The following is a 7,500-nucleotide window of genomic DNA, read 5'->3' as shown; positions in this document are numbered from 1 at the left end:
GGCGTTTTTGCCTGGATAGGCTAAGGAATGGGCATGCTTTGGGCGTTTTTGCCCGGATAGGCACCGGAATGCTTGGCCTTGGCTTGTCCTAGCAAGGCATTGCTGGGTTGGGCTCCCTTGGCCTTTTGGGCGCCTTGGACGATGTCTTGCGAAGACCATGGGCACAAGGCCATGGCATATGGTGAGGAAAGGACCACGGTTGCCAAGGTTAGGCACCGGAATGCTTGGCCTTGGCTTGCCCTAGCAGGGCATTGCTGGGTTGGGCTCCCTTGGCCTTTTGGGCGCCTTGGACGATGTCTTGCGAAGACCATGGGCACAAGGCCATGGCATATGGTGAGGAAAGGACCACGGTTGCCAAGGTTAGGCACCGGAATGCTTGGCCTTGGCTTGCCATAGCAGGGCATTGCTGGGTTGGGCTCCCTTGGCCTTCCGGGCGCCTTGGACACTGTCTTGGAAAGACCATGGGCACAAGGCCATGGCATATGGTGGGGAATGGACCACGGTTGCCAAGGCTAGGCATATAGAGAGGAATCGCATTTTTGCCCGGATAGGCACCGGAATGCTTGGCCTTGGCTTGCCATAGCAGGGCATTGCTGGGTTGGGCTCCCTTGGCCTTCCGGGGGCCTTCGACGCTGTCTTGGGAAGACCATGGGCACAAGGCCATGGCATATAGTGAGGAATGGACCACGGTTGGCAAGGCTAGGCATATAGAGAGGAATGGACCACGGTTGCCAAGGTTGCGCAAGTTTTGGGCATTTTTTGCCCGGATATGCCCAAGTATGCCCCGATAGGCCCGTTACGCCCCGGTATGAACGCGTATGCCCGGATAGACTCGGTATGCCTTGGGATACATGCGTATGCCCCGATAGGCTTGGTACGCCCCGATATGCGCACGTGTGCCCCAGTAGGGCTCGGTATGCCCCGGTATGTACGCGTGTGCCCCGATAGGCCCGGTATGCCCCGATAGGCCCGGTATGCCCCGATATGCACACGTGTGCCCCAATAGGGGTCGGTATGCCCCGGTAGGTACGCGTGTGCCCCGTAATGCACGTTTCGCAGATCTCCCCGCATGTCCCGCCCCTATATGTAATACTTACTTACTTACTTACTTTCTTTCTTGCTTGCTTGCTTGCTTGCAATGGTTGGGAGTGCCCGGCATGCCCCGCTGCAGAGACCAAGGGCGCAATGACTTGGCACCGCGGATGCCGGGACTCCGGCACTTCCCGTGGCACTGATGGTTGGTTCCAAAGACAAAAGGCCGTGCAAGGCCACCGCACCGCGGATGATTTTGCTCGTGCTGGCGCCGTTGTGTGGCCAAAGAACATGCGCGAATGCTCGTGTCGGAAGGGTTGGTGTCCTGGCCCCGCGGGTGTCACGAATGCTCGGTTGCGAAGACCATGGGACCAGAGCCATGGCACGTCGGATGATGGCTCCAGCTGGCGCCCCGGCACTTTCTGTGGCATTGATGCTCGGTTTCAAAGACAAACGTGCGCAGTGCCAGGGGACCGCGGATGACTGCTCGTGCTGGCCCCGTTGGGCGGCATTGATGGTCGGTTGCAAAGAAAATGCGCGATTGCTCGTGTCGGGGCCCGGCAAGCCAAGGCCAAGCGAGCCATGGCACGTCGGATGATGGCTCCAGCTGGCGCCCCGGCACTTTCTGTGGCATTGATGCTCGGTTTCAAAGACAAACGTGCGCAGGGCCAGGGGACCGCGGATGACTGCTCGTGCTGGCCCCGTTGGGCGGCATTGATGGTCGGTTGCAAAGAAAATGCGCGATTGCAAGTGTCGGGGCCTGGCAAGCCAAGGCCAAGCGAGCCATGGCAACGCGGATGATGGCTCGCTAGTGCTGGCGCCGTGCACAGTGGCCTCGCACACTCGCCCTGCACGCTTCCCTTGCACGCAGCCTTGCACACTAGCCTCGCATGCGAGCCTTGCACCCTAGCCATGCAAACTAGCCTTGCACGGTAGCCATGCACACAAGCCGTGCACATTAGCCATGCGCACAAGCCCCGCACACTAGCCTTGCGCACAACCCTTGCACACAAGCCATGCACTCGAGCAATGCACACAAGCCTTGCACTCAAGCAATGCACACAAGCCCTGGACACTAGCCTTGCACACGGGCCTGGCACACAAGCCTTGGGCACTAGCCTTGCGCACTAGCGTTCCACATGAGCCTTGCACACTAGCCTTGGACACTAGCCTTGCACACAGGCCTTGCACACTAGGCATGCTTGGGCGAGCTGATCCCGCATCAAGTCGACGGGTCTAGGCATTCTTGGGCGCAGATCCCGCATCGTCTCGTCGCGTCTGGGCGCAAACACGTCGCGTCTCGTTGCGTCTTCAGAAGTCGTCGCTAACAGCACCTTTGGTTGCCACTGGTGGTTAGGCTGGTTGGTTGCGCAAACCCTATAGGAGGGTGGCATGCTGGTGGGCGTTTTTGCCCGGATAGGCACTAGAATGTGCAGATTTTGGGCGTTTTTGCCTGGATAGGCTAAGGAATGGGCATGCTTTGGGCGTTTTTGCCCGGATAGGCACCGGAATGCTTGGCCTTGGCTTGTCCTAGCAAGGCATTGCTGGGTTGGGCTCCCTTGGCCTTTTGGGCGCCTTGGACGATGTCTTGCGAAGACCATGGGCACAAGGCCATGGCATATGGTGAGGAAAGGACCACGGTTGCCAAGGTTAGGCACCAGAATGCTTGGCCTTGGCTTGCCAAAGCAGGGCATTGCTGGGTTGGGCTCCCTTGGCCTTCCGGGCGCCTTGGACACTGTCTTGGGAAGACCATGGGCACAAGGCCATGGCATATGGTGGGGAATGGACCACGGTTGCCAAGGCTAGGCATATAGAGAGGAATTGCATTTTTGCCCGGATAGGCACCGGAATGCTTGGCCTTGGCTTGCCATAGCAGGGCATTGCTGGGTTGGGCTCCCTTGGCCTTCCGGGGGCCTTGGACGCTGTCTTGGGAAGACCATGGGCACAAGGCCATGGCATATAGTGAGGAATGGACCACGGTTGGCAAGGCTAGGCTTATAGAGAGGAATGGACCACGGTTGCCAAGGTTGCGCAAGTTTTGGGCATTTTTTGCCCGGATATGCCCAAGTATGCCCCGATAGGCCCGTTACGCCCCGGTATGAACGCGTATGCCCGGATAGACTCGGCATGCCTTGGGATACATGCGTATGCCCCGATAGGCTTGGTACGCCCCGATATGCGCACGTGTGCCCCAGTAGGGCTCGGTATGCCCCGGTATGTACGCGTGTGCCCCGATAGGCCCGGTATGCCCCGATATGCACACGTGTGCCCCAATAGGGGTCGGTATGCCCCGGTAGGTACGCGTGTGCCCCGTAATGCACGTTTCGCAGATCTCCCCGCATGTCCCGCCCCTATATGTAATACTTACTTACTTACTTACTTTCTTTCTTGCTTGCTTGCAATGGTTGGGAGTGCCCGGCATGCCCCGCTGCAGAGACCAAGGGCGCAATGACTTGGCACCGCGGATGCCGGGACTCCGGCACTTCCCGTGGCACTGATGGTTGGTTCCAAAGACAAAAGGCCGTGCAAGGCCACCGCACCGCGGATGATTTTGCTCGTGCTGGCGCCGTTGTGTGGCCAAAGAACATGCGCGAATGCTCGTGTCGGAAGGGTTGGTGTCCTGGCCCCGCGGGTGTCACGAATGCTCGGTTGCGAAGACCATGGGACCAGAGCCATGGCACGTCGGATGATGGCTCCAGCTGGCGCCCCGGCACTTTCTGTGGCATTGATGGTCGGTTTCAAAGACAAACGTGCGCAGGGCCAGGGGACCGCGGATGACTGCTCGTGCTGGCCCCGTTGGGCAGCATTGATGGTCGGTTGCAAAGAAAATGCGCGATTGCTCGTGTCGGGGCCCGGCAAGCCAAGGCCAAGCGAGCCATGGCACGTCGGATGATGGCTCCAGCTGGCGCCCCGGCACTTTCTGTGGCATTGATGCTCGGTTTCAAAGACAAACGTGCGCAGGGCCAGGGGACCGCGGATGACTGCTCGTGCTGGCCCCGTTGGGCGGCATTGATGGTCGGTTGCAAAGAAAATGCGCGATTGCTCGTGTCGGGGCCTGGCAAGCCAAGGCCAAGCGAGCCATGGCAACGCGGATGATGGCTCGCTAGTGCTGGCGCCGTGCACAGTGGCCTCGCACACTCGCCCTGCACGCTTCCCTTGCACGCAGCCTTGCACACTAGCCTCGCATGCGAGCCTTGCACCCTAGCCATGCAAACTAGCCTTGCACGGTAGCCATGCACACAAGCCGTGCACATTAGCCATGCGCACAAGCCCCGCACACTAGCCTTGCGCACAACCCTTGCACACAAGCCATGCACTCGAGCAATGCACACAAGCCTTGCACTCAAGCAATGCACACAAGCCCTGGACACTAGCCTTGCACACGGGCCTGGCACACAAGCCTTGGGCACTAGCCTTGCGCACTAGCGTTCCACATGAGCCTTGCACACTAGCCTTGGACACTAGCCTTGCACACAGGCCTTGCACACTAGGCATGCTTGGGCGAGCTGATCCCGCATCAAGTCGACGGGTCTAGGCATTCTTGGGCGCAGATCCCGCATCGTCTCGTCGCGTCTGGGCGCAAACACGTCGCGTCTCGTTGCGTCTTCAGAAGTCGTCGCTAACAGCACCTTTGGTTGCCACTGGTGGTTAGGCTGGTTGGTTGCGCAAACCCTATAGGAGGGTGGCATGCTGGTGGGCGTTTTTGCCCGGATAGGCACTAGAATGTGCAGATTTTGGGCGTTTTTGCCTGGATAGGCTAAGGAATGGGCATGCTTTGGGCGTTTTTGCCCGGATAGGCACCGGAATGCTTGGCCTTGGCTTGTCCTAGCAAGGCATTGCTGGGTTGGGCTCCCTTGGCCTTTTGGGCGCCTTGGACGATGTCTTGCGAAGACCATGGGCACAAGGCCATGGCATATGGTGAGGAAAGGACCACGGTTGCCAAGGTTAGGCACCGGAATGCTTGGCCTTGGCTTGCCAAAGCAGGGCATTGCTGGGTTGGGCTCCCTTGGCCTTCCGGGCGCCTTGGACACTGTCTTGGGAAGACCATGGGCACAAGGCCATGGCATATGGTGGGGAATGGACCACGGTTGCCAAGGCTAGGCATATAGAGAGGAATTGCATTTTTGCCCGGATAGGCACCGGAATGCTTGGCCTTGGCTTGCCATAGCAGGGCATTGCTGGGTTGGGCTCCCTTGGCCTTCCGGGGGCCTTGGACGCTGTCTTGGGAAGACCATGGGCACAAGGCCATGGCATATAGTGAGGAATGGACCACGGTTGGCAAGGCTAGGCATATAGAGAAGAATTGGACCACGGTTGCCAAGGTTGCGCAAGTTTTGGGCATTTTTTGCCCGGATATGCCCAAGTATGCCCCGATAGGCCCGTTACGCCCCGGTATGAACGCGTATGCCCGGATAGACTCGGTATGCCTTGGGATACATGCGTATGCCCCGATAGGCTTGGTACGCCCCGATATGCGCACGTGTGCCCCAGTAGGGCTCGGTATGCCCCGGTATGTACGCGTGTGCCCCGATAGGCCCGGTATGCCCCGATATGCACACGTGTGCCCCAATAGGGGTCGGTATGCCCCGGTAGGTACGCGTGTGCCCCGTAATGCACGTTTCGCAGATCTCCCCGCATGTCCCGCCCCTATATGTAATACTTACTTACTTACTTACTTTCTTTCTTGCTTGCTTGCTTGCTTGCAATGGTTGGGAGTGCCCGGCATGCCCCGCTGCAGAGACCAAGGGCGCAATGACTTGGCACCGCGGATGCCGGGACTCCGGCACTTCCCGTGGCACTGATGGTTGGTTCCAAAGACAAAAGGCCGTGCAAGGCCACCGCACCGCGGATGATTTTGCTCGTGCTGGCGCCGTTGTGTGGCCAAAGAACATGCGCGAATGCTCGTGTCGGAAGGGTTGGTGTCCTGGCCCCGCGGGTGTCACGAATGCTCGGTTGCGAAGACCATGGGACCAGAGCCATGGCACGTCGGATGATGGCTCCAGCTGGCGCCCCGGCACTTTCTGTGGCATTGATGCTCGGTTTCAAAGACAAACGTGCGCAGGGCCAGGGGACCGCGGATGACTGCTCGTGCTGGCCCCGTTGGGCGGCATTGATGGTCGGTTGCAAAGAAAATGCGCGATTGCTCGTGTCGGGGCCTGGCAAGCCAAGGCCAAGCGAGCCATGGCAACGCGGATGATGGCTCCAGCTGGCGCCCCGGCACTTTCTGTGGCATTGATGCTCGGTTTCGAAGACAAACGTGCGCAGGGCCAGGGGACCGCGGAGGACTGCTCGTGCTGGCCCCGTTGGGCGGCATTGATGGTGTGTTGCAGAGAGCATGTGCGATTGCAAGTGTCGGCCGGGTTTGGGTTCCCTTGGGCTTTCGGGTGCCTTGGACGCTGTCTTGCGAAGACCATGGGCACAAGGCCCCGTCCTGGCCCCTTGTTCGATTCGCTCTCGTCTTGCGCTTGCTTCCAAGGTCCTCCATGACCTTCCCCATGGCCTTGCTAGATCCCCCCCATGACGCATGACCTCTGTCCGTTGATTGGTTTTGAGTGCACACCATGCCCGGCTTGGCACCGTGTTGTCGCGTGAGTGGCATTTGGATCGTGCATGCTGGTGGGCTACCTGCCAATGCGCACAAGCCTTGCACACTAGCCTTGCGCACGAGCCTTGCACAAAAGCCTTGGACACAAGCCTTGCGCACAAGCCATGCGCACAAGCCTTGGACGCTAGCCTTGCACACAAGCCATGCATACAAGCCTTGCTCACAAGCCTTGGGCACTGGCCCATCGCAGTAGCCTTGCACACAAGCCTTGCGCACTAGCTTTGGGCACGAGCCTTGCGCACTTGCCTTGGGCACTAGCCTTGCACACAACCCTTGGGAACTAGCCTTGCGCACCAGCCTTGCCCACAAGCCTTGCACACCAGCCTTGCACACTAGCCTTGCATACAAGCCTTGCACACTAGCCTTGCACACAGGCCATGCTCACTAGCCTTGGGCACTAGCCTTGCACACAGACCTTGGGCACTAGCCTTGCGCACTAGCCTTGCCCACGAGCCTTGCACACTAGCCTTGCACGCAGGCCTTGCACGCTAGGCATGCTTGGGCCAGCAGCTCCCGCATCAAGTCGGCGGGTGTAGGCACGGTTGGGCGCAGATCCCGCATCGCCTCGTCGCGTCTGGGCGCAAACCCGTCGCGTCTCGTTGCGTCTTCAGAAGTCGTCGCTAACAGCACCTTTGGTTGCCACTGGTGGTTAGGCGGGTTGGTTGCGCAAACCCTATAGGAGGGTGGCATGCTGCGGGGCGCTGGAATGCGCAGGCTTAGGGCGTTTTTGCCCGGATAGGCACTGGAATGTGCTGGTTTTGGGCGTTTTTGCCTGGATAGGCTAAGGAATGGGCATGCTTTGGGCGTTTTCCCCGGATAGGCACTGGAATGGGCTGGTTTTGGGCGTTTTTGCCTGGATAGGC

Source organism: Tasmannia lanceolata, unplaced genomic scaffold (assembly GCF_043159265.1).
Source record: "Tasmannia lanceolata isolate RefF3 unplaced genomic scaffold, GAP_Taslan_0.1 ptg000002l, whole genome shotgun sequence".
Lineage (NCBI taxonomy): Eukaryota > Viridiplantae > Streptophyta > Magnoliopsida > Canellales > Winteraceae > Tasmannia > Tasmannia lanceolata.
Note: the sequence above shows the minus strand (reverse complement) of the source record.